This window comes from Pelodiscus sinensis, chromosome 5 (genome assembly GCF_049634645.1).
Source record: "Pelodiscus sinensis isolate JC-2024 chromosome 5, ASM4963464v1, whole genome shotgun sequence".
NCBI lineage: Eukaryota > Metazoa > Chordata > Testudines > Trionychidae > Pelodiscus > Pelodiscus sinensis.
The window spans coordinates 2,504,582-2,531,726 of record NC_134715.1 but is presented as its reverse complement, the minus strand read 5'-3'; the positions used below and the strand labels follow the sequence as shown (position 1 = coordinate 2,531,726).

At 46.7% G+C, this 27,145-nt stretch overlaps 2 long non-coding RNA genes across 2 annotated transcripts in view; one reads left to right on the top strand and one right to left on the bottom strand.

The window, feature by feature from the left end:
* LOC142829390 (uncharacterized) overlaps positions 1-2,289 on the bottom strand; it is a 33,758-nt gene extending 31,469 nt beyond the window's left edge. Inside the window, exons 1-2 of the long non-coding RNA XR_012903780.1 lie at positions 1,277-2,289; positions 326-569 (exon numbers count right to left, since the gene is read on the bottom strand). This is a non-coding gene — a long non-coding RNA (uncharacterized LOC142829390). The remainder of the gene's footprint in view (positions 1-325; positions 570-1,276) is intronic.
* A 1,659-nt stretch (positions 2,290-3,948) lies between these two features.
* Positions 3,949-27,145, top strand: part of LOC112546581 (uncharacterized) — a 337,205-nt gene continuing 314,008 nt past the window's right edge. The window contains exon 1 of the long non-coding RNA XR_012903935.1: positions 3,949-4,088. This is a non-coding gene — a long non-coding RNA (uncharacterized LOC112546581). The remainder of the gene's footprint in view (positions 4,089-27,145) is intronic.

Genomic DNA, 27,145 nt, shown 5'->3' with positions numbered 1-27,145 from the left:
GGCTGAGATTCAGAAGTGGTGGAAGTAGTGAAACATGATTCAGACTGGGGTTCCATCACCGGTGATCGTGGCTGCCACAAAAAATCTTCCAGAAGTGGTTACGCATTGTGGGCAGACACGGCTCTGACACATTGTGACCTGCAGTGGAACAAGACCATTCCAAGTCCGTTAAACTATCCCTCGATGTGGAGAGATTAGGGCGGGGTGATAGATTTGACTGCCTGGTCGAGTTAGTAAATTCCAGCAGACACTCAGTGCCTTGCTAGATCTGGGAAGCATTGTTGTCTTGGCCCTGCCAGGGTGTTTCAAATGATCTTTGCCTTACCCTGCTTCATTTTCCTTATCACCGTCTGCATCAGAAGGCCCGGTCTCTGTGCTCTGGAACCAAATCTTTGCTGTCGTGTATTCTGTCCGGTTGCAGAGCGTTCTGTCTGTTCTCAGAATGAGAAGATTTTCCACTGGTGCTATCAGTGATCACTCGTGGGTCTAGAGCAGGGGTGGGCAAAAGGGCCTCTGCGGGCTGGATCCGGACCACCAAGTGGGAGCCCTGCCGCTCCCCTGCCTCCAGGCTAATTAGAGAGAAATGCATGAAGTTTTGGCCACCCTGGCCCCGCCCTGCAAGGAGCATGTGGTTCTTCTAAGAGCCACATGCTCCTGGCAGGGCGGGAGGAGGCTTCACATGAGCCCCTCCCCCCCAAGCCCTGATTGTCCTGGGGGCAGAAGGCAGAGAGCGTGAAGTCTCCTCCCACTGCCAGGGGCATGGGCACCCAGGAGGAACCTGCGGGGAGGCAAAGGCACTCCTCCACCCCCAGGCCAATCATGGTCAGTGGGTGGGGAAGCAGGGAAGTATCCTGGCCCCACCCCTTTCATTTGAGGCCTCGCCCCTTCCAGTGGCAAATGAGTTTCAATGGTGATAAATGCAAAGTAAGGCATATTGGGGAAAAAATCCCAATGGTGCATTGTCGGGATGCCGCCTGGGCCTAGCCCTCAAAGTACAATGCCCCTCTCGTGGGGGAAATACAGCCCACGGGCCTAGTCCACAGTTCAGTGTTTGTTACCCCAGTCCCCACTTGCCAGGGTCTCGGGCAGCAGGGGTAGGGGGGCCCGGGTCCTCCCTCTCCACCAGGCCCCGACCCAGGGCCCTAGTAGTGGCGGGTGGTTCCCACCACTGGCTCGGCGGGGGCTCCTCCCCGCAACGCCCCGAGCCCTCAGGGGCTTCTGCAGCTCCCTGCCCTGGGTCGTTTCCCCCCCCGCTTGCAGCCCGGCGCGGCCCTACCTGTTGGCGTCGGTCGACTGGCTGTAGGGGTGCTTCCCCTGGCAGCCGCAGAGTTGGCGGGGTCCGGTCCGGTGCTCGGGTCACGGGGGGTCGGTCAGCGGCTCCGGCGTTGGGGCCAAGCCCGGCTGAGGCCTGGCAGCAGCATGCCCAGCTCCCTTGGCGACTCCCTCTCTGGCCCGGGGTGGCTAGCTCCAGCTCGGGTCACAGTCTGCCCTTTCTGAGCAGGCCAGCAGCCTTTTGTACCCTTGCTCCCTTTGGAGCATGCCCAGTAGGGCTGTGTGGGTGGGGCCTACTCCGCCCCTGGCCCCAGGTGGTTTCCCTGGGCTTGAGTGCGGGGCGAGGCTGCCCCGTCACATGCATGCAAAATGATGGGGACTAATTAGGGGTCACCAGATGAAATGAATAGGCAGCAGGTGTAAAACAAAGAAAAGGAAGTTTTTCTTCACACAGCGCACAGTCAACCTGTGGAACTCATTGCCAGAGGATGTGGTGAAGGTCAGGACTTTATCTATTTATCTTTTTTGAACCCTGTTAAATTCACGGAGGTTAGGTCCATCAATGGTGGTTGGCCAGGATGGGTAGGAATGGTGTCCCTAGCCTCTGTCAGAAGCTGGGAATGGGGGAGAGCAGAGGGGATCACGTGATGGTTCCCTGTTTTGTTCACTCCCTCTGGGGCACCTGGCATTGGCCACTCTGGTCAGACAGGACACTGGGCTGTATGGACCTTTGGTCTGACCCAGTCTGGCTGTTCTTATGTTCTTCTTCCTTTAACAAACCTGTCCTGTTACCAGGAGTCTCCTGTTTTTAGGCTGCAAGAAGCAATTGAATTTGCAGCGAATAGAAGTGGTCCAATGTGATAGGACCCTGCTGTCTCAGAATTGATGGCAGGCAAGAGGACATTAATGAGGGCCTGTGCTTACAACTCCCGTTGTCACTGGTTCCAGCTGGCAGGGCTTTTTCAAGACAGCATGGCAGCCAGGAAATACGAGCCACTCTCCACAACAGCTGGGTGTAGAATGCCTGCAGTAATTAGAACGGGGGCCGTTTCAAAGCTAGCCAAAGGTTCATGGCCAGCTGAATTAGCCTGGTCACCTGCAAAGGTGACCATTCTCCAGCCAAGGGCCGGCGGAGCAGGAGACTGTGTACTCAGTGTGTGTAGAGTCACTCTCTCTGTCCTGGTATCGGCACGTGTGTGACTTTCTCTACAAGGCAAATAAAGCAGAGGGCGATACGAACTCAGGGGCAGCTGCTTTGCTGGCCTGTGTTGTGAAACCCAGATCAGATGCACAAGCCATCTATCTAAGCCTGGGTCACTGAAGGATCTGATGCCAGCCAATCAACCCTGCAGTAATAATAATCCTCTCCATAGGATGGTTGGGGGCAGCCACCCTACGCCCCCCACTTTGGAGTGGTCCTGTGGTGGCTGCCTCAACCCTTCTATGGATGGAATGGTCCCCATGGGGCCCAGGATTACCTGAGGGGACCGGGGCAGAGACAGCCTGCTCTGCTCCTCCACCATCACCCAGTTGGGTCATGCCACTTCATGCTATATCATGCCTGGACATGACAGAGTGGTCACTAAGGCCTCAGACGTGTTAAATCTTTGGAAAGCCAGGGCAGGAAATGTGCCGTCTCTAGGACTGCGAAAGTACCTGGGACACACTAAGTTTCATGAGCCTAATGAATAACTAATATGTCATCAGGTCTCCCCACGGGGGGACAACGGCCCCAGGCCTGGTGATACAAAAGAGCCCAGAACTCCGGCCGCCACTGTGGTTACTATGGCAACGGCGGCATTCGGAGCACTGGGCCCTTGAAATGGCTGCTGGAGCGCCGCACCATGCACTCCAGGCCGCGCTGAGGGCTGTCTATCAACAGCTCCGCCCCTTCTATCTGAGGCCCCGCCCCTTCTAGGGCCACAGAACAGACCTCCCCCCCCACCTCGGCCTTGCCCAGTGGCCTGGCCAGGCTGTCGGCCCCGCTGTATGAAAATTAATCAATCCCAGGGCAGGCCCAGTGGTGGAGGAGAAATTCAGGTGCCCTTAATGTTCATATGGGCTGTGGAAGGCTTTCAGTCTGGTATAAGAACATACACAAGGTCAAAGCCCGCAGAAAAGGTAAAATTTCCTCGATAACTTGAGAAGGGCATTTAGACATCATGCTAAACCACTCTCTGAGCAGCGTAGGACTAAAGGGAGGGCAGATTGCCTGAGGTCTGCTCACTGTGGGGGTCTTATGCCTTCTCCCCAAAGTTTCCCCACTCCTGGGATAGATGGACCATGGGGCTGATCCACTCCAGCAGTTCGTATGTACCGGATAACTAATGATCAGCGTTAATCTGATTTTCTTTTTATTACTTCACCACCCTTTTTTCTGTCCCTTTCACCTCCTCTCGCCTGGTTTAAGTGTATGAAACAAGGGCAGGTTTATTTGTTGCTGTTCAGAACCTAAGTGCAGACCTGAGCCAGAAAAACAGAACCTTATTCCTTCCTTCCTCTTTCTTCCCCAGAGACCACGCTGCTGAAGATCATCTTTGAAGCCGTCCTCCTGTCTTCTTTGGTTCTGACTTCAGTGAGCACTCTCGAGAGGCTGCTGACTTCACAGCCGTCACCTGAGATGAATACACGTCCTGCCTGGTGAGGAGGAGAGAAAGACAGGCAGCTCTAAAGTGCAAATGACTTACTCTGTGAACTCCACTCAAAGCCTCTGCCTTAACCATTAGCAAGAGTTGAAAATCCTCAGCGTCGTCAAGGAACGTTTCAGCGTCATCTTGGTTGGAACTTGCCAACTAGTGAACAATACAGGAAGGACGGTAAGGTGAATTTCAGCCATTTTGCAGGGTTTCTTTCCTTCTCCCCATCTCTCCATCAGACCCACTATCTAGATTAGGAATACAAGTTGAATCGCTCTAGTCCGGCACCCTCGGGAGCTGAGTGGTGCCAAACCAGAGAATTTGCTGGACCACGGGAGGTCAATATTGTCTAGCTGTGTTAGCAACACTGCCACTGCTTGCTGCATTCTTAGAAAACATTTGGGGGGTGAATTAGAGCTAAATAACAGCACAGAACACTGAGAACCAGGACTGGTGGCTGCAAACAAACTTTATGGGATCACGGGAAACTTGTCCACACCCATAAGTGGACATCCTGCCAAGTAAAATCATGCCAGACCACAGATGTTTCCAGATCAGAGTTCTGGACTAGAGAGGTTCTATCTGTAGTTACCCTGAGCATGGCATGAAATGTGGAACCCGATAAATACAGATAAATACTGCTTGGATTACGGCCCCGATCTCATATTTAGATCTCTGCAGACAGATCATATGGACAGTCCAGAAAGCTATTGATTTCACTGAGACTCTGACTGATTTGCTTGCACACGCGGGGCTTAGACTGTGCACAAATGTGGAATAAAAATGGGAAAACATTCACATTTCAGTTATTCGTCCACTTCCTCTTTGGCTCTTGAAACTGATTGGTTTTTTTCAGTGGGCAAAGGAGAAGTGAACAATGAGTTCAGAGAGTAATTATGCTTTTAAAAGGTTGTCCTGACAGAGTCTTTTGAGAGTCCGGTTTGAATTATTCTTGACCAAAAGAGCCTAACATTACAATTTGGAATGTAAAATTATCGGCATCGGGTCTTGGATGCATCTAGGATGGAAACATTTGAATTGATCACTTTTTGCTTATGTGAAAAAAGTCATTTTTCATAGATGCGAGGGAAATCAGTGGACAGCAGTATTCTTTGTAAGCGGAGCACTTGGGTGGCCACCAACGAGAGATTCAGGTGGTGCCCAGTTGGTTAGCAGAGCTCTGACAGCCAACAGCATGTGTTTCTATTGGTGGTGCACATCCATACAGAACAAAAATTATTCCACACATGAATGGAAGAAAATGGAGAGAATATTGGTGGAGGGGAATGTGCTCAATGTAGATGCCTATAAACAAATGCAAGGCCCATAGGGAACACAAAGAACTAGCTTATGTATTACTATGTTTAAGCTATGACTTAACGGGCATCACACAGGCTTGGTGGGATAGTTGTCATGGCTAGAATATTGGTCTAGAGGAGTACAGTTTGTTCAGGAAAATCAGGCAGGGTAAAAAGTGAAGAAGTTTGCTTTGTACATGTTTGTTCTGAGGTACATGAGGATGTGACAGGCAGGCCATTGAAAGACTCTGGGTAAAGATAAAAGGGGTTAAAAATAGAGGTGACATCATGGTAAAAGTGAAGTCTAGACCCCCAAATCAGGAAGAGAAAATGGGATGAGGCATTTGTAGAACGAAAGAAATACCCAAAACACAAGGCCTGGGAGTAAATAGGGACTTTAGTGACATACACAAAATAATACAGCAAAATTTCCCAATAAATTCTGACGATACATGGAGGGGGAGGGTTTGTTTCAGAAGGTGGAGGAGGTATCTTGGGGGAATAGCCATTGTAGACGGGATTCTTGACCAACAAAGAGAAAGTGGTAGTACATCCGATGGCAGAAGGAAATTTGACTGAAAGTTGCTATGAAAAGAGAGAATTTATGATTATTGGGAAAGGAAAGGACAAGATGCAGAATCAGGACAACAGACTGTGAAAAAGCCCATCTTTAACAAACTCAGAGAACTGGCAGGCAAGGTCCCAGCCAAAGAAATCAGAGGGGAAAAGAAACTCACTCGTGTAGGTTTAGCCACTTGAGAAGATGATCCTGCTCCAACTCCTAGGGTACAGCTACACTGGGGGAGGGTGGGAGGAGGGTGTTCAAAGAAGGTATGCAAATTGAGCTCACATTTGCATATTTTCTTCCCATTCTTTTCCCGGAAGAGGTTTTTCTGATATTTGGCCCGACTACACAGAACCAAATGTCAGAAAAAAACCCTCTTTCGGATGCCTCCTGTATACCTCGTTTTACGAAGACTAAGAGGGCTTCCAAAAGAGGCATTTTTTCTGATATTTGGCCCCATGTAGATAGGCCAAATATCGGAAAATCTTCTTCCGATAAAAGACTCAAAGAAGATATGCAAATGCGAGTGCAATTTGCATACCTTCTTCGGAACACCTCTCCCCATCCCCCCACACACAGTGTAGCCGTACCCTAGTCCTGTGTCAGCGAGGCCTGGTGTTACTCATGAAGGAACAGAACCTGAAAAACAATCTCACACCTTAACGTCACAGGCTTCTGAGCCCTGAATGTTTCCAGTCAATGGGCAGATCGTCAGCCGGTGGGAGAAGGCATAGATCCACTGGTATAAACAAAACATCACTGATTTACACCAGTCAAACACCCATGCCCGTGATTCTTAGCCTGAGTTTTCTTCTTTTGCATCCCCTTGTCTTCGTACCTGAGTTTTCTTCTTTTGCATCCCCTTGCCTTGTGCCTTTTATTCCTGATTCACATCTTGGCAGTGAAAACTACATCTAAGAAGGCTTTCAAATTACCTGGTCCCAAGAAATACCATCTGCCTGGATTAATGTACTGCTGCAGTGTAAATTCCTTTAATTTTAGCACCCCTGTGGCTTTTATTCTCTTCTGCCAGAGTGGCCACCGTGTCTGATTTAAGATGAATCTACCACACATTCCATATTCATTAATATATGTGCCTTCACTTGTACTACCCAAACATTATTCCCACTTTCTAAGATAACAGAATTAAAAAAACAGAAAGCACAAAACCTTGTAGCAATCTATTTGTGCTCCTATTGGAACACTTCTATTTACTTTTATTTTTCAGCCAAAGGAATTGACTCTCACAAACCCCACACACGGACCAGCACTGGAAAACGCAGTTCAATCCAGCCCTGATTTTATTAAAATACAGACAGAACTCAAAACCACAAAAGACAAAATGACATAAAACGACAACAACAACAACATTCACTTGCAGGCAATGTCCCCTCTACTCTTTTCTGTCCATGTGCAGAGTTTTTTCCATGCATGTGCAGAATAAAATTTTATGTGCACTGAGGCATGTGTGAATGTGCACCACCCACTGAAACAAAAAAACAAGCTGTGGGTGCTCTGGTAATCAGCTGGGTGGCATTTGAATGTCTTGTGAGTGGCTGCACACATTCACATTTTATAGGAAACCCTGAAGCCAAGTTATCGGATTCCTTGATTCTGATTTTTTTTTCTGAGAGATCCTCCATCTCTGTAGGTTTCTCAAGATCTCAGGGGGAATCCCATGCATTTTGATACCTCTGGGAAAGAAGGTGTGGGGAGTTCTAAGACTTCTTCTACAGCCAAGCGTTTCCTGGATGCATTATGGACAGCCTCTTCTCCTCGGAGTTTGAGTCCCCGTTTGGCAATGTCCATCAAAATCAATGTTAGTAGGGGCAGCTTCCGCTTCCAGGGTGAAACCTTGGTGAGCTAGTGCAGGGATGATTTTCCTGAGCTAGGCCATCTCCTGACTTTGCATGATCTCTGATCAGCTCTTACAAGCCCTGTGGTCCCAAAAATGCATCTGTTGAGACTTCTGTGGGACCACAAAGACAGGGGTGACACTGTATTGACTCTGGCTATGTCTAGACAGGCTTCTTTTGGAAGAATCTTTTCCGGAAAAGATCTTCTTCTGAAAAAGAGCATCCACACAGCAAAAGTGCATCAAAAAAGCAATAGGCTTTTTCAAATGAGAGCGTCCATACTGAATGGACGCTTTCTTGCATGCAAGCTGCGATTATTATGGATTAAGTGGTCATCAGAGCTCCTGTGCTTTTTCCTCTTTCCTCTTCTTTCAAAAGAACTCCCTCTTCCCCATCAACACACGCCATTTTGCGAAAGAGCTCTTTCGCAAAAAGTCTTCTTCCTCATAAAATGAGGATTACCAATGTCAGAAAACCCCTCTGTTCTTTCAATTTTATTTCGGAAGAACGCAATTGCAGTGTGGATGTCATTGAAGTTTTTTCAGAAAAACAGCCATTTTGCTGAAAAAAACCCTCTGTAGTGTAGACATACCCTCTGGCTCACAAAGAAGTTTCCTCTCCTTTCATCTTCCTTGTGACTAAAAGCAGAGCATACTGCTCTGATATGGCCAAAACCATTCTACCACACCAAATATTTCTAGAACCCAGCTGGATTTTATATATGACATACATTTTTCCACACGCACACCCCAGAAAATCTCAACTACACTTACAATTTTTTTTCCCCAAACGGATCATATTTTGGGGGAAGGGAATGCCATTTTTGATCAAAAATAAATTTTAATCAAAAAGTTTTGTCTGACTTCAAAAAAATACTTTAAACAATGAAAGAGTAATTGAGAACGTGGCAAGAAAATCCACTTCATTGGTACGACATGAAAAATGGTGCTCAGGATGGAAGCCAGTTTAAGGTAAGAACTTATAAAAATATAACGAGGGAACAAAAAATGTTTGCATGAGTCACAGTATCCTAATGTATTATTTATTGAGTGGACTGAACTGTTTTATTCAGTGTGAAAATAATTTATTTTCTCTTTAGAAGGAAGGCATTGGTAAGGGATGTGTTATCAAAATGTTGTATGAATAATTTTCAGTATTTTTAGAACTTCAGATGGGAAAGATACTGAGACTTAACACCTCATTGGGACTTTTACTGCCTTAATTATATGGAGCGACACACACCAGGGAGATTTTCAATGTTCCTTTGCCAGAAGTGGATTACAGATTCATAGAGTAGGCGCTGAAATTGTATGGTTAGTTAAAAGGATTGTCTCCCCATGTTGTGACTGGATAGCAATATTCACCCCGCCTAGCATTCTTTTCACTTTGTTGTTAGATAAAAGACTCCATCTCATGTCTTTGTGGGGGCTGGTCAAAAACTTTCTATCAAAAGTTTTTTTTAATGGAAAATTACAATTAACCCCCCTCCCCCCACCACCACCAAAGTGTGTTGTGGAAAGAGCCTCCTCTCTTCAAAATAGTGTGATTGGTCCATCAGAAAACACGACAGGGTTCCAGGTTTGGGGGGGGGCGGGTTTCAATGAAAAGTCATTTTTTTCACACAAGACAAACCACCATTTTCCACCCACCTGTACTCTTCATTGAAGGGCAAGTTTGCCACAGAAACAAACTTCCAAAAATCATAAGTGAATGAAGGAGCTGCACTGATTCCTGCTCTTCTCCTACTTTGAGCTATGTAGTATCCGGCTGTCGGGGTCTTTCCCCACCACAGTGAAGAGCTCCAGCCACAAGGGAAGGCTCTGGCAAAGAGGCAGTGCAGAAAATGCTCCATCAGACTGCCTCCCCCAACAGAGCCTTTTACTGCTATTTAGACCACACCGAATAGACGCAACCTGCTATTTGCTGCAGTGAGTAGCTACACATACCTTACATCTTGGTGTCCATGCTGCGCCATGTAGCCCTGCCTCCATGCATTAACACGAGTGTTCTGAGCAAAACATGAGAAGTCATTCTTCCACTCTCCAACTGAGGCCTGAGCAGTCTTGTGTCCACTTCTGGGCACCAGATTTCAAGAAAGATGTGCAGAAATTGCAGAGGGTCCAGAGAAGAGCAACAAAAATGATTAAGGGTCTAAAAAACATGAGCCATGAGGGAAGACTGAAAGAACTGGGTTTGTTTAGTTTGGAAAAGAGAAGACTGAGAAGGGACATGACAGCAGATTTCAAGTACCTAAAAGGGTGTTACAAGAAGGAGGGAGAAAAATTGTTCTCCTTGGCCTCTGATGACAGGACAAACAGCAATAGGCTTAAATTGCAGCAAGGGAGGTTTAGGTTGGACATTAGGAAAAACTTCCTAACTGTCAGAGTGGTGAAACACAGGAACAAATTGCCTAGGGAGGTGTAGAATCTCCATCCCTGAAGATATTTAAGAGCAGGTTGGATAGACATCTATCAGGGATAATCCAGATGGTGCTTGGTCCTGCTGTGAGGGCAGGGGACTAGACTTGATGCCTTCTCAAGGTCCCTTCCAGTTCTAATGTATGATTCTATAATTCTCTCCTTGCATGGGTTATGCACAATTTTTTTTCGTTTAAAAATCAATCATGCAGATGAGAAAGAACATGTTCCGTAGGAGGAGATTCATCTATAGAACTTGTTCATTGGAGTGCCCCATCCACTGCACACTGAAATTTATTTGGTCAATTATTACGCACATGATCTGTGCATGCAGGTGATCTGTGTGCCTGGCTTCCAGTTTGCTGTGCAGACAGTCCCCCGGTTACATGGATCCGACTTACATCGGATCCCTACTTACAAATGGGGTGAGGCAACCCCGCACTAGCTGCTTCCCCCCAGCAGACCAGGGAGACGTGAAGCTAGCGCCCCCCCCCCCCCCCCCCAGCAGACCAGGGAGACGCAGAGCGGCTTTTCTCAGCAGACACCTCAGCTTGAGAATAAAAGACTGAGGGAAGTGAGGTGTGGGAGAATAAAACTGAGCTCTGGAGAAATGTTTGGCTAGAGTTTCCCCTACAATATGTACCAGTTCCGACTTACATACAAATTCAACTTGAGAACAAACCTACAGTCCCTATCTTGTACGTAACCCGGGGACTGCCTGTATTCCTAAGGGACAGAGAACTCAAAACCAGAGAGAAGCTGCAAAGGGCTATCCCTTTCACCAATGATCTCAGTGCAAGAACTCTGGTTTTGCTCTGGAAAGGAGGAGAACACACACACACACACACACACACACACACACACACACACACCTGACATGAATGAATGAGTGGCACCTGCAGACTACACGGCTAGTTACCACTCCAAATAACCAGATTTACAGAGCAGCACCATCTGAGAGAGTCCTGAAACCAGCCACTCCAAGGAGTCTCCAAAGAGTGATGAGAATTCCATTTTTCTTCACTCCTCCCTTGAATGTGCTTTTGTCTTCAGTTTAATTTATATACTAGCACTTGTCTTTATTTACTGACCAAGTCAGTCAAGCAAGAATTAGCCCTTTTGTATCCAAAAGAAACCAGTCATGCCTATGTCTAATTAATGTGTTTGTTTTTAGACCTTATTCCAGTAACCTCAGCCCAGAACAATACATGAAAGTAACAGTGTATGGTTTATATTCAATCTCCGGTGTTCTTTGACTTATTTTACATTGGGTGGACTCTTACATTTCCCAGGCTCATTGGGCAAGACTGATTAATTTGGAAAGAAGTGGCTTTGTGAACACTCAGCCGGGACGGAAAGTCTACTCAATGATTGTTCAGTCCCGTTTGTTCTGTTTTAATTGCCTCGTCAGGTTGCTCATTATTTCCCAATTACTTTGGGTGCAAACTGGTAGCATTTCAGTACTACTTCATTTTGCTATGAAGCATGGCCTTTGCGATTTTTCACTGCTCTCTCGTTCACCCTTTCTTATTCCTAAGTGCATGTATCTGAGGACTGCACTACTTTGCCTATGATGTACACAATGCTTCCAGAGAAAACCCATGTATCTCTGTAAACAGAGATGAAGTTGTATTTCTTCCTTGCACTTTCCTCTAATATAGGAGGCAACACTCTTATCTCAATGCTCTACACTTTCCAAAACCAACCATGCACCAAAAGGAGCTTCAGCAGCAAGACTGATACATCTGACTACGTGGTGCTGGTGTTTGTCTAGCATGCTGCACTCCCTGACCTCTTGCGATACTGTGAATGCAATCCCATGGTCCTATCATTTTCAGATGACTAGCACAGGCATATGCAAAAAAGCAGAAAGCTTTGAAGAGCCCAGGTTACGAATTCTGGTCACGTATCCCAGATCCGCTGTACTTTTCAGCTTGATGGCACCTGTAGATTTTATAGATTCTAAAGCCAGAAGGCAGCCTTGTGAGCATGTGAGTCTGATCTCCTGAATAACACAGGCCAGAGCACTTCTCCAAAATAATTCCTAGAGCAGAGCTTTTAGAGAAACAGCCAACCGAGATCTGAAAACTGTCCGTTGTGATTGGAGAATCCACCATGACCATTGTTCCAATGGTACAGCTCCGAGCCCAGATGTCAGAGTATAGCTTTGGGCAGTACCAGTCATACAACCAGAAAAGCAATACAACCGAGAAGTGAGTATTGCCAATGTTACATTTTTCCAGGTATTGAATATTTTAGAAGACCAGTGTGTAGTTTAACCAATTTTCCGTGTAAATAGAATAAGATAGAGGCAGACATATTTCATGTAATGATCTTGTCTTCTGACGGGCACAGAGAGTCCACTAGCAACATACCATCAACACAATATCCAACCCAGCAGTTAGGATCATATGAATGGTGTTCCTATAAAGGGGCAATAGATAGGAACACATGTTAAGAGCACATGAGACTAAGTATGTACTCCAATGAAAGGAGTAGTGCTGCTGTCAGATTTCATAATACTTGGTGGGGAGAAGCCGGGCACATGAGGGCACTTGATGTCCTGCTACAATACAAACCTTCACCCAGCTGCACTCACCGTGTCGGGGAACAGTTGGGCAGAATGTCGTTCTGTTGAGTGAGCCAGATTTCTTCTCCAACCATTATTTGTACTGATTTTAGTAATAGCTGCAGGTGCACAATGCCTCTGAAAAATCAGAGCCAATGTATTTAGGAGCCTACTTATGGCCTTAGGGGACTAATCTGAAGCACCTGTGTCTGAAATCCGCCCCCCCCCCCCCCCTTCTCCTTTTTTGGGAGGGGAGGGGGGAAGAAAATACAGGTCTCAGGCATATTCTAAGAGCCTTGACATCTACCTTGGCATAAAGAACAACAATAAAAAACATGGGCAAAATCCTCACTTCACTGAAGCCATGGAGTTCAAATGGGCTGGAATCCACATCTATGATCCTAAAAGACACAAAAGACAGAATTTTGATGACAGCTGTGTTTTTCTTCTTAAAAAAATACAGCCATCGGTGATGAGCCAAAGCAGGACATGGAAATATTGAGCATCTATATTTTCAGGCTACTCGAGCAGAATGCAATTGCATTTATTTTTCAAGCAGGACCCCTTATTTATGGCAGGCATTAATCTGTCTCCCCACTCCCCTCCCCATCCTTATCCCGTTCAGAAGTCACAGCTAGAGAAGTTTGCAGCTGTTAAGCTTTTACCAAGGGAGATGTTAATTACTTTCATTTGCGGAGGGCTGAATGCTTAATTATTATAGATTTGCAAAGCCCTGCTTGGCATTTGGAACCGAGTCTTTCTCATTTCTCTCAAACATCAGGTGAGTCCGAATGTAGCATACAGTGCAGGGTGTGTTGTACAAAGGCAGGAACCATCATATGGAATGGGCAAAGAAGAATGAAAAGCACTGCATAAAATACCAGCGATTAAAAATTGCCTGGGTCCTTTTTCCTCTATCAGAAAGACCCAGACTGATTTTGATTCCAATCTTGGACAAGCTGATGTCTATCAACATATTCATGGAGAATCTGGCACAGAACCTGGCCTGAATTTTGGTTTCAGCTGCCACATATATATTTTCCCCAAATGTGAATTGTCCCTTCACACACACATGCACGCTATGTGCAAACAATAGTGCTACCAAAGGATTTAACCAACTCCTGTCTAAGAATCAAGAAGAGTTACTTCTTCCTGAGAAAGACAAACACTTCCCCTGGGAATGACTATTGTGCTTTTGTTCTGTAAAATACCCTAAAATGTCCAAGAATACAGTTTCCCGAAAGGGGTCGAGCAGATGTTATCTGCTGTCAAAATCAAACAATGCTCAATTATATCTGAGCCCTTATCCTGTTTGCATTTATGCCAATGGAAAGATCAGTTAGACACAGTTCGGAGGAAGTGTTTTCTCTTACTTGAAAAACAATTAGCAGTCCTGTAGCTCCGTCAAGACTAACAAATATATTGGATGGTGAGCTTTCATGGGTAAAACCCACTTCATCAGATGAGTTGGAGTGGAAATTACAGAATCCATGGAAAATATAACAGCAAAAGCAGTCACCTGTCAATTGTAGGACCAGTGTTAATGAAGCTAATTGAGTCCAGCTGGATGTACTTTGGCCTGGTCTACACTACCAGAGAAAGTCACCCTAAGATACCCATTTCCATCTATGGGAATAGCATAAGTGGAGTCAACGTACCTTCAGTCTAATTTCTGTGGCTTCCCCAACAATGAGAAGTGGACAGGAGAACCTCTCCCATCAACTTCCCATACTCCATGAGACCCGCCGGAGTACCTGGGTTGACAGAGGCTCCATCAGTGATCGCTGTAGCAAGTCCTTACTAGACCCGCCTAATCGAACCCTGGGAGATCAACCTGTGGAGCATCAATCTCAGGGAAAGTGAAGACAAGCCCTTATACTAACCAACTGATGGATAAAAGCCGAAATATAAATCAGGCTTTCTAATGCATGGGGTTGGGAGTTAAAAGTAAAGAAAATAGACTGGTGGCCGACGCATCCTCTGTGTTTCCAATAAAGCCCAAAGCATCAGTCTCAAAATAAGCATTTGTATAACTAATCAGAAATCATTTCACTCCGCTGTCACCTAACTCCCTGAAGATCAATTCTCTGAACAGTCATGTGATGCCTCAAGAGGCCAATACCTGAGGCGCAAATATCCACTCATAGGAAATGCTGTGGTACATGCAGCAAAGAACAGAGTCGTGTTACTGCAGGCAGCCTGGCACTGCCATGGGTGCTCATTTTCACCCCGGACAGATCTGCAATGGTGTTTTCCGGTAGTGCAGTAGCCACATGATCCTATTTCAATTTGCTTTTATAACACCCATATGGTGTTTTCCTGTTTGCTCATAATGGAAAGCTATGCTCTGCTTTAACCGACTGCCACACAGACTAGTGATAGAACTGTCAATCGCAGGGGCAGTACAGCTCCTTGTTATCTCACTGTTAGCTTCTATAGAACCGTCTGCATACAGTCATGCCACAAAGTCTACCAACAGGAAATTATTTAACAGTAAACATAAATACTGAGCTACCTATGTTCCTGGTCTCCATATAAATGGCGTCATTTGTGCAGCACTTCTTGTAGATAATGCATTTTGGTACCAAGACGTTAATATTCTTTGGTGACTTCTCTCCCGGCTTTAGATTATTCAAACTTCCTACTTCTTTCTTCTTGTTCCGATGGTCCCTTTATTTCTCCACTCACTGTTCTACGTCTTTTCAACTAAGGCACTGCCAGTGGGGCTATTGATAAGAAGGCCTCATCCATCATTTCTTTTATTCTACTCCAACAACGGCCGCCTTCATTTCTAGGCCAGAAGATCTTGCTTTGGCCTGCAGCCCGGTTCCTCAGCTTTGTAATGCAAGAAGTCAAATACAGGCTGTTCCTTTCATCTTGCAGAACTTTTCAGGGAGGAGGGAGCAGCTGACAGAGTTTTGCTTATCCCCTGCAATGGGCTTGAAGAAACAAATCAAATCAAGTGACGCAGGCTGTGAGCCATGATAGAGGGATAGGTCAAGATACTTAAACTTTGTATAGGATAGAGGTTACATTTTTTAAATTCCTCTTTGATTTAGGTGTTTTTGAAAATGGGACTGAGGGTCCTAACTCACTTAGAATTTTCATAAGTGCCCAGGTCACTTAGGATCCATAAGGGTAAAATTTACAATGTTGAATTTTACTGGCACCCAGGCTTCTAACTCTTTCACCTCACATAATCTGCATTTGGGGAGTTCACATCTAAAATTCTTATTTGTTGAACAGGCAGGTCTGAAGTTCTCAGCCCCAGCAAAACCCAAATAATAGGGTTGAGTGTCCCCCCACTCATGTCAGTTGCAGAGTTGGCATTGACTTTGATCGGAGGAGGAGTGGAGTTTAAATGGGCTTTCTGCGGGGGAGGGGGGAGAGTTCTCTTAGAGGATAGGAAAAAGGACCTTTTGCCAAGTCTTTGCAATGTCCATCTAACAGCTCCATGAATGGTACTGCAGAGGCTGCACATCCATGTCCCTCTCACAGATGGGAGGACTTGGAGCAGGTTGGATAGGCATCTATCAGGGATGATCTATATAGTGCTTGGTCCTGCCTTGAGGGCAGGGGACTGGACTCAATGACCTCTTGAGGTCCCTTCAGGTACTTCTACACTGGAATGCTATTTTGAAATAACTAGCACTATTCCAAAATAACTTAAGTCCATGTCTATAAAGCAGGCAGTTATTTCAAAATAGTATCAAAATACTGTCAAGTTAGAAGACTTCTTACTCCAACTCTGGTAACCCTCATTATACAAGGAATAAGGGAAATTGGAGGAAGAGAGCTCTATTTCGAAATAAGTGCTGTCCAGATGCTCCCTATTTCAAAACAAGCTATTTCGAAATAAGATATGCAAGGGACATAGCTCAATTTGTGTAGCTTATTTCGAGTTAAGCCTTGCAGCGTAGACACACCCTTCCAGTTCCAGTGTTCTACGATTCTATGAGAAATGGTCTTCCTCCTGCTCCATTTTTTAATTTTGTTTTGTTTTGTTAAAAAGAAAAGGTCTTGGAAAGTCTTCAACCCACTGTACTTTGCCTCCCTCTCCCCGGTTACACAAAAGTTAAACTATTGCGTTGTTAATCAAAATCGGTTTGAAAAGAGAGGAAGGAGACACTTATGGAGATCAATACTAGTAGCATGAGGTAGGAAGGACTAGCCAGAGAGACGCACTCAAACACAGCAGTGCTGCAGGAGAAAAGATGCCATAGCATTAATTTTTCAAAGAAGGCCACTCAGTTTTCAGATCTTTGGGACCACTGTTTTTAAGGCATCTCCAGCTGGGCATTCACAAACTCTACTCGCTTTGGAAAATGTACGCCGGCAAGTGTAGACCTTGATCAATGGTGCAAGGCTGCACCTGATTCATTAAGTATATGGCTGATTTAGAAGCTAATAATCACTAGAAAAAAATGAGCAACACAAGGTAGGTGGGGTAATACCTTTTATTGGATTAACTTCTGTTGGTGGAAGGTACAGGCTTTTGAGCTACACAGAGGTTTTCTTTAGGTCTGGGGGAGGAAGTGGTATGTTGGCACTAAATATAGGTTGGAGCCTTTGTTAAACACAAGGGATAACACATGTTGGAGGTGGTCAGTTGAAATCAAAGGGGCAACTGAAGGCTAGATTGTTATGCATAAAGGATTTGAAGTGAGCAGTTGAGGGCAGCAAGCAGCATGGTGTGCTATATATTGTTGGAATGAACCATTAAACCAGTGTCCCTATTATGTCTCTGGTTTTTTGTCTCTAGCAGACTTGGCCTATGTCTACACTGGGAAAGTTTGGTGATAAAAGTGCTGTCAACAGGCAATAGTCCTCAAAAATGAAAACCGCCAACCTTATTTTTCTGCTTTCCACTGTCGACATTTCATGGCCACCTTGTCAAGAGATAGAGCAAAGCATCGTGGGTAAACACCCCATGGGCAGTGTGGTGGGAAGACAAAGCTGATCCCTGAGCTTCTTGGGATTCCCTCATAGGTCTGGGAGCTCTCCATGCTGAGGAATGTCAAAGCAGCACCGCCATCTCTCCAGCCCAGCCCTTGCAGCAGCAGCCTGCCTACCACTGTGCTCCTAGCAGGGCAGAATAGGAGCAGGCCAATGATTTGCTCTTTGTTTGTTCCTCAAACAGAGCAGCTCACTCTGCTGTCAGATACTACCCAGAGTTTTGAAAGGGGAGGGGCCCATGCCTTCAGGGCAGCAGAGATCACAAAACACTGAGCAGAGCATTGTGGGATACCAGCAGAAGCTAGTTCTCTCCACAAAATCTTCCAGCCCTGTTAGAGACTTTGTTAACACTAAAAGGGACGGGGAAAGAAAAAAGAGCCAGTGTGGACTCTGCTGCTTGGTTTGTTAACAAAACTGGGTGTTTTTCTCCACAAAAGGCACATTGCAGTGTAAACACTCTTGCTCTCTTATTACCAAAAGGCAATTTTTGGCAACAAAACATGCCAGTGTAGACAAAGTCTTATGAATTTAAGTTTCCAGACTCATCTTTGAAACTGTTGTGCTGGTTTCCCTTATGGGCAAGCATTGAAAGGCCAGTTATGGAGCGTTTGCTTTATGAAAAACGTTCACCATGTGTGATGTTTTAGTCTTTGTCTTTTTATCAGAATGACACCAGACTCTACCTGAACAACAAATGCAAGATCCATGGGTCCTATCGGTGCGTATCACAAGATGGGGCTTTTGAAGGACTGAGTGAAATACACCCTAACAAGCTAGGTATGAAACCAGTCTCTCCACTCTCAAATGAACTCACCCAGGAAAATGATACAAAGACAAACATCCCGTATCAGCCACAGATGAACTGTTTTCATAAATCAATTAATTACTCCATATCTGACTGGTTCAATAAAACCCCCACACCACCTTCAAAAGGCAAGTCTGAGAGATTAAATTCATTACTCTGATAGACACCAAAAACCGTGGTCTCAATAGGGACACTGGTTTGATAGCTCATCTCGACGATTTGTCACACACCATCCACCCGCAACAATTAACTGCCCACTTCAAACCCTTCATACATCACAGTCTCACCCCCAACTGGCCACTTCATTTCAAGTAACCACCTCCCACATGTGTGATGCCTTCTGCTTAATCTCTCCCAACCATTTAGCTCATTTTGCTTCCTTCTTCAGATCAGAAGAACTCTGTGTAACCATAAAATGCTGCTCTCGACAGAAGTCGGGCCAAGAAAAGATATGATTTTACCTGCTTTGTTTTTTCTCACGTCTTGAGACCAACATGGATACACAACCACTGCAAACAACTAGAAAACACTGCAGCATAGCGAGGAACACTTCTAAAATTGTCCCTTTCTGACACCAACACAGCTGAGGGGCCTTGCTAATCTCTCCCCTCCCAGAATCACAGCCACCTGCTTTAAGAGCATTGCAATTAGCACCAGCAACAGAGGTTCATTTACAGCTTTCGCAGGCTAGGTTTGTAAACTAAGCATTCCGTGTTAGTATTACAGTCACACAAGCACCAACCGGCTTTTTTCCATCCTCCCTTTAATTTATGGTACACAGCAATCTTCAAAATCACCGAGAACTCCATGTACTTCCTTGCTATTGTGAAGGCCTGGGAATGTTAGTTTAAAACATGAGGGCTATGTCTACACTGGCGGGTTGTTGCACCAGAAGTATGCAAATGAGGCTAGGCGTGGAATATTGCCAAGCCTCATTTGCATACCTAATGAGCCGCCATTTTGCGGAAGAGGCTCTTGCCCTAGAAGGAGTGTCTACACTGCCCCTTCTTGCGCAAGAAAAACCCTCTTGCGCATGCCATTATTCCTGAAAATAAGACACTTTGCCCGGGGCTATGCAAAAACCCCAGCTCCCTCATCCAGCCACGCAAGGGCCTCCCGAAGTAGCAATTCCTGCGTCCAGACCCTTCATTGGGGGCAATCGCAAAGCGCATAGGAACCTGGCTGTGACCCTAAAAGGCCCTTTATGTCAGTTATCTAACAATGTTAGCACTGCTGGGATTTAAACTCACTGCTCCCAACACACAGAAAATGGCAGATGGGTGTTCTTATGGCACAGCCCATGGGTGGAAATGTTCTATTCTCTTCATTAACAGAAACATGTTACTCCACTCTCCTCGTGGTGCTGTGGGGGAGGAGAAGGCCTAGCTCCCATGGGGCAGGGCCTGGGCAGAAGGGGCAGGGCTTGAGGGCATAGATGGGGGACTTGCCTCCCCTTGCCCTACCTTCCCTTCCCATCTATCCCAGTGGGCAATCATAATGAAAACCATTAGTATGCTATGTCCCTCTAATCTACTTCCAAGGTGCTACTACTACCAATACTGATAGTCAACCACTTTCCAGAGTGTCTGTTGGCAAGTGTTCTGGTGGGAACCAGCAAGGGATGAGGTCGCCACCATCCTGCCCGCTGTCACAGAGATCAAGCACTGAGAGAAGGGATGGCTCAAGAGGATGGGCGTGGACAGGGACCATCACTCAACTAGAATTTGGGTGTGCCAATGAGCTATCACAGCAAGAATCAGCTAGGTCCCCGACACCCTCTGTTGGAGTCTGAAGCTCACCATGGTTCATCTGTGAGCTTCATGAGACGACGCTCACAGACACAAAACTACGAGCACAAAGCTCATCTCACGTCCCCCTCTGCACAGCACAAACATTCCCTGCCGGAGGAAGGAAGGTGCACAAAGCTGCCTTCTCCTTTGTTAATCTAGCCACTGAACTGCAGCTGACAGTTCTCCCAAACACCAACCAGCTAATCAACATGGATTGCACACGCCAGACATCTGGCACTCGTACTCAGCTCTGCAAACTCCTCCGTCCTACTGTGCAGAACAAGATCAAGTGAATACACAATAAGCTCGCCAAGGCAGAAAACGTTGTGCCAGACGACACTGCGTAACTCGCCCCCGTTCACCTAGCTGATGGTGCGATTTACCCTCATCCCACGTGGGGAAGCTGCAGGTGCCCACAAAAACATGAGGCATGCCCAGTTAAACAGGCCCATGGCTCTCACAGCTGGTGACAGCCAGTGACTCGTAACGGTGCCCTTTCCTTGGAGAGATTCTCCATGCTTCAGAGAAGCAAGCCTCAAAAAGATCCTCAGAGAGAGTCTTTAAGAAAAGTCCACACTGGATATCAGAAGTTGGGTGCTAGGTGAAAGATGGCAAGATTTTAATTCCTAGGAAAAGACATGGAAAGCTAGGGCTGGAAGTTATCTTAAGAGGCCTTGTAGCCCATCTCCCAGCAATAAGGCAGGATCATCTATCCCCGAGATTTGTCTAATCTGCTCTTTAAAACCTCCAACAGTGGGAATTGGCTGCACTCAAGCTCATGATCATTGAGAACCAAGCTCCAACCACAGGGCTGTCATTTCAGCAACTCACTAACAAAATATTTTCAAAACAAACAGTAAACTAAGCTCCCAACGACGAACACAGTACATTCAGAACCTGACAAAGGCTGGCAAATGCCTGTTAAATGGCTTCATTACTGCTTCAATGGTTCCTTCGCAGGTTCTGCTAACACCTGTCACTCCGCTTCCAAAGTCTACCTGCTACAGAGGATCCAGTTAATTTTTTTTGAAGTATAGTAATTAAAATTAGAATGCGTATATTAGACAAGGCTGGTCTTTAGAAGAATGTCGCCTTAAAGGCTTGAATCCTCAGACATATCCATTTTATATAATGAATAATCTATGCAAAGGTTTATTTTAGAGCTGGGATTTTGTAATCTTCAGCAACACACTAATGAAATATTTAAAGCAAATTTTCAACGAAGGTTCTTTCGACCAGCAGGTTCTGAGCAATATTACAGGAATGCTCACTACTTTCGTCAGTAAATTCAGAAACTAATTGTATATACCTCCAGGTTGGCAAGTTCTTGTTAAATGACCTCATTACCACTTAGACTCATAGACTTTAAGGTCAGAAGGGACCATTATGATCATCTAGTCTGACCCCCTGCACAGTGCAGGCCACAGAATCTCACTTATCCCCTCCTAGAATAATCCTCTCACCTAGATCTCAGATATTGAAGCCTTCAAATACTTTGAAGACCCCAAGATGCAGAGAATCCTCCAGCTGTGATCTGTGCCCCATGCTACAGAGGAAGGCGAAAAACCTCCAGGGCCTCTGCCAAACTACCCTGGAGGAAAATTCCTTCCCAACCCCAAATATGGCGATCAGCTAAACCCTGAGCATGTGGGCAAGACTCACCAGCCAGACACCCAGAAAGTTCTCTATAGTAACTCCTATCATCCCTCCATTGACATATTTACTATTTACTTAATTGGTCTTTCACAGGTTCAACATTATAGGGACAGTGTGACGGGGTCTGCCTACCCCAGGCTGCACAGAAGGGGAGCAAGCACGCCTATTGGATGGAGTATGCCTCTCCCGCACCGCCCTGCTGGGCATGCTCCCAGGAAAGCCTAGGTATAAAAGCCCACAAGGCAGCTCAGTATGGGCCGACCTCCGGAGTGGAAGGAGCTGCTGCATGGACTCCGGAGCCGCAGCCGCTGCAGCCGGAGCAAGAGCCACCGGGTCAGCTGCCCCCACCACTACCATTCCCGGGCCGGGCACATCCGTAATGCCGGCCACGCCGTACAGCCCACCTATCCACTGTCTCCACACCAGCTGTGGATGCACCGGACGCCGTGCCTGCCAACACCACTGTCGCAGTCAGACCCTCATCTCCAGGTGGGACCTCCGCTGGTCAAGGGGAGGAGGTAGGAAACAACGCAGGGCGGGGAGCAGGAAAAGCCCCAGCGGGTTTTAGGGGAAATTCCCCACCAAGCCAGTAGTGGGAACCACTCACCACTGATAGGGCCCTGGGTTGGGGCCCGGTGGAGAGGGCAGGCCTGGGCCCCTCTACCCCTCCTTCGCAGACCCCGGATTAAGTACAGATACTATAAAGGACTAGGCCACAGGGCCTGTATTTAAAGGACTAGGCTGCAGGGCCTGTGTTTAAAGGGACTCGACCCCAGGTCCGAGCCGTGCGGGGCTAGACACCTTACCACAGACAGGAAGAAGGCGGCGAGTGGTCATTAAGATACGGGGTGCCCCAAATTTCTGGCTGACCTACACAGCTGAGTATTCTGCGTGTGTGTAAGGACAGCCCTGTCCAACCACACATGGCATCAGCTGATATTTCATGCACCTTCCGATTGGGCTTCCAACCAGGAAATGGCCAGGATGAATTCCTCGGAAGGATGAGCTCCTACTGACAATCGATAGAGATCCCATCTAACTGCTCAACCTACTTGACCTAGCAGCAGCATGTGACACAGCAGACCAAGGTATTATGGGATGTAACTGGGGTGGAACAAGCAGCACTGCGGTGACTCTGATCGTGGCTCTCCAACTACATCTACGGACATGATGGTCAACTGCTCCTCTTCTCTAAAAGCCTTCCCCTGCCGGGATCTCATGGGCATCCATCCTGGCCATCCTCTTCTGTGTCTCTGGGAAGCCACTGGGACAGGAGATGCGCTACACTGCCCACAAGACATAGGGGACCCTCAGCTCTCCACCCTTTTCCACCAATGTGACCAATGCTATTGCCCATGGACATCAACTCCATGGGTGCTCCCGCCCTGGAGCAGCTATGGGGAAAATGGATTAGCTTTCATCTAGCTAGTGCAGATACCAACAGCAGCAAAGCCATGGCAGCATGGGGCAGCCCAACAAGTAATTACCCAGGGTTCCAGGTTGGCTGCACTCAAGCTCATGTTGCCATGGCTTCACTGTCCCAATACCCAAAAGAGTTCAATTAAAGTTAGCTCAGGTACATCTGCTCAAGCAGTGCTCATCCCCATATGACATACTCTAGGAAGACTCTCTTAAGTATAGGATAACTATCATGAACGAAGCATCCACAACGTGGTCGTTACGAGAGCGAGAGCTGCAGAAGAGACCATGCCAGTCTTTAAAAAAATCTGGGGAATATTTAGAAGTTACTAGACGAGGTGAAAAAAGCTTTCATTTCTCAACCTGCCCCTGAATGCCATTATCTCTTCATTAGCAACTTTCTTTCCAGTTCATCTCACCTTTTGCCCTTGCCACATTCCTTCTGCTTCAGTACATACCTTCTGTTCCCGTATGATATCAGACTCGATATAGCGCCGTGAGAGAAAGACCGAGTAGCTCTCTTCGGGAAAAGGTAATGTTTATGACACCAAAGCATCTCATAAAAATAATGGATGCTGTCCATTCTGCGGGTCACGCAAGTGATCGGAGAAAAGCTTGAGCTCTTATAATAAAGAGGCACATTTTATACCATCACTTATGCGTAAGTATGACATGAGATTCATTAAAAACCAGCGTGACTGATGTGCAGGAGCAGAGAGCTCCGGCAAGGTATAAATCAAATGTTCAGGAATTGGAAACGTGTGAGAGGCAGCAATCTGGCTCGTTAAAAATGAGGGAGCAAAAGTTGTGTGTGTGGTTTTGCCCCAACAGCGCTCCATTCCTAGTGGTTTGATTGGAGTGACTCCGATGGCTTTTCCTTTTCCTCGCTGAGCGAATTGTTTAGACCTAGATCTTAACTAGTCTTAATGCATCTGTGCAGGAAAATACATGACCTCTGTGCCTTTCGACATGGGTGGGTGAGAAGGCTGCTGCTCATGTGTCCAGTCTATCCCACCCAGCCCCCTACCAGGTGGGAGAGGCATGCACAGCAGGGGTGAGGAGTAGGCAGACTTTTGGCTTTGCAGCCTTAGCTGAACTGGCACAAGGTGTGTTGCATGTGGCACCCAGGAAAATGGCTGCCGCAAATGAGGTTCCCTAGGAGGAGGAGAGAAGTGGGAGATGCTCGTTGTAGGGCTACCCAAAGGATGGAGCAAGAGTTCAATGTCTCCAGCTCCAGGCGAAGGTGGGAGGAGTAAGAAAGCTTGGTCTCCAGCCAGGGATTGCAACCGTGACAGCCAAAAGGCGGAGTCGTTCTGTTCTGTCCAGGTTCTAACAATGACCCCCTTCACTGAGGTATCTGAGCTTCTTTGGGCACAGTGTGAAACCTGGACAGATTCTCAGGACCATTTCAGGGATGCTGCTCTCAAGCCCTCCCACAGATGAAAAGGCCAAGCTCTTGGAGTGTTGTATCGACAAACCAATTCTTACTTCCGTCGCCCCGAGAACGAACTTTTGCATTTTTTCTTAATTCAGCAATAACGCAAGGAGCCCACAGCCCAACCCCTGGCTTCAGCAGTTAGCAAAGGGCTCGAGGCCTATGAACTCGGGGTGAAGGTCAAGCCATTTCTTTGTGCCAAAGTTTTGGGGAACTGAGAATAGAAGGTTTAAGGGGGAAGATTGATCATAACTACACCAGGACCGTGAGCTTTTGGATAGTTTAAGGTAGGAACATCTGCAGATGTCTGAACACAAGAGAGCCATGTCAATGAGCTTTTGTATATGCTAATAAGTTGAGATCATTTAAATACTAACTGTAACAGGTGGACCAGGCCATGAGGTCCCCTGCTGGAAGCCTTATGGAACTGCCACACCCTGCCCCCGGAAAAGGGCAGTAGAGAGGTCCTCCAAGCCTAGAGTGGTTGTGTAGGAAGCAGCCAATCTGGAGCCAAAAGGTCATTGCTAGAGCTGGAGGAAAGTGGATGGTGCTGCTCCAGGCTAGCTACAGGGACTCCACCGGGACAAGGTCCTGGGGAAGGGTGAAGAATGTGCTGGAACCATGGGGAAGTGACCCTGGGGAATTATAGCAAGAACTAATTATTTAAAGGGACAATGGAGAAAGCTGGTATCTGAGGGGTCCCTGGGCTGGGACCCAGAATAGAAGGCAGGGCTGGGTCTCCTGCAATCCCCTCCATTAGCCTCTGGGGGAAGGCACCTGGATTTTGAGGCACCCCAGAATGGAAACTGGAAGCCCAGCTGGAGAGTTGTGGCCAAAAAGGTGCTAAGAGATGAGGTCATTGTCCCCACTGTGGAATACAGCAGTAACCCATGGCTCCTTCCCTGGAGGCAAACAGAGAGAGACAGTAGAAAGGGCACTGAGAGAGCCCCCGATGGATATCTGGCCCTATGCCCTTGAATCCTCGCAATGTTCTGAACTCGCTGATATAACTGACACAAAGGTGCTCTACCAATGTTATCGCAGTCAAGTGATTGTCACCAGACTCCTAAGTGCACCCTGAAAAATGTCAGATTCCCCCCCCCCCAAAAAAAAAAACAGTCCAGAGTCAACAAGCACAATCTTCCGCAGCACCGGTAACCGAGCAGAGGATTTGGAGAGCTTTTCTTTACAAATTTGTTATTACCCGTGCCAGGCATGGATTTGAGCTCTGCCCAGTAGCACAGAGCTAGGGAGAAATGGCAAAGAATGGCAGTGTGGTAGGAAGTTAACTAGATTTGAGGTGAGATTTGGAGGCAGGCACACAAACCTCTCAGTAATTCAATGGGCATCTCTATTTGCCTCTTCTGACATTTCCAAGTAGAAACATTTCGAGTCAGAGCCACGGTTGGCAGAAATTAGTCAAGCTCCACCAATTACAACAAGGCCTGTCCATTTCCACCAGTTGAGGAATCCCAGAAGCGGAATATTACAGCTCCAAGGTTAGCGCGGAGAGGCTGCGTTTTAATAATCCAATATATCGTGGTGCTCCTAGGAGGAACAGGCACGTGCAGAGGGCTGAAAGTTCCTTTCCTGTGTGATAACGCTAATAAAAAGTTTCCCCTCAGGGCCATCTTTTCCTAAGTTAAGGACAATAAAAGGAATTCGCAGTATGATCGCAAATGCAGCAGGCCCATTAGGAAGAGTCAGGGAAAAAAGGTTCTTCCTGGAGGAAGAGAAATAGGCTGAATCCATTTTAATGTATGGTTATTCATTGTTGTTAATGTATTGTTTATTAATGGATTGCTTCCTGGCAGAGAAGGTCTTGGCCCCTCATAGAATGCTGCACCTTTTCCCTGTGCTGTGTAATCTCTTTATTCTTTGTTAACGTGTGTCCTGGTAGATATTCCGGGCAAGGTAAGAGCTGAATTGACTATTTATCTTTCCCGCAGCTTGCTCAATGCTGTGTTTATTTACATGGGAGATGCTTTATTTAACCTGTAGCACAAAGAAGGTGCACAATGATGCACTGGCGTTTAAAAGACCCCATCCATCATTACAGACAAGGTTAACAAGCAGATTTCGCCTAATGAATTGGGTGTAGAATAGCGCTGAGTCTATGTGGCAAGAGGAGCTGTTTTGTGTCCCTATAAAGCAGGTGTGGGGAATCTCAGGGCTGGGGGCCAAATGCGGCCCCCGGCTTGCCTGGATCCGGCCCCCAAGGCTCATGCCCACCCCCAGCATTGGAGAGCCCCACTGGTGCTCCACCCTACCCTGCTATTCCACCACGAGGCTGGAGCACACAAAGTCTACTAGGCTGCCCCCCCGCTAAGCTCTGGTGAATGAGGGGTTTGTGGGGAGAGTCTTTCTGCTTCTCAGTCAGGGGCTGTGTCAGTGAGGGGTTGGTTTGTTTCCTCTCACTTGTGTGTGGCCCCCCCATGCCTGATTTTTCTATAGGTCAGTGCCACCCCACC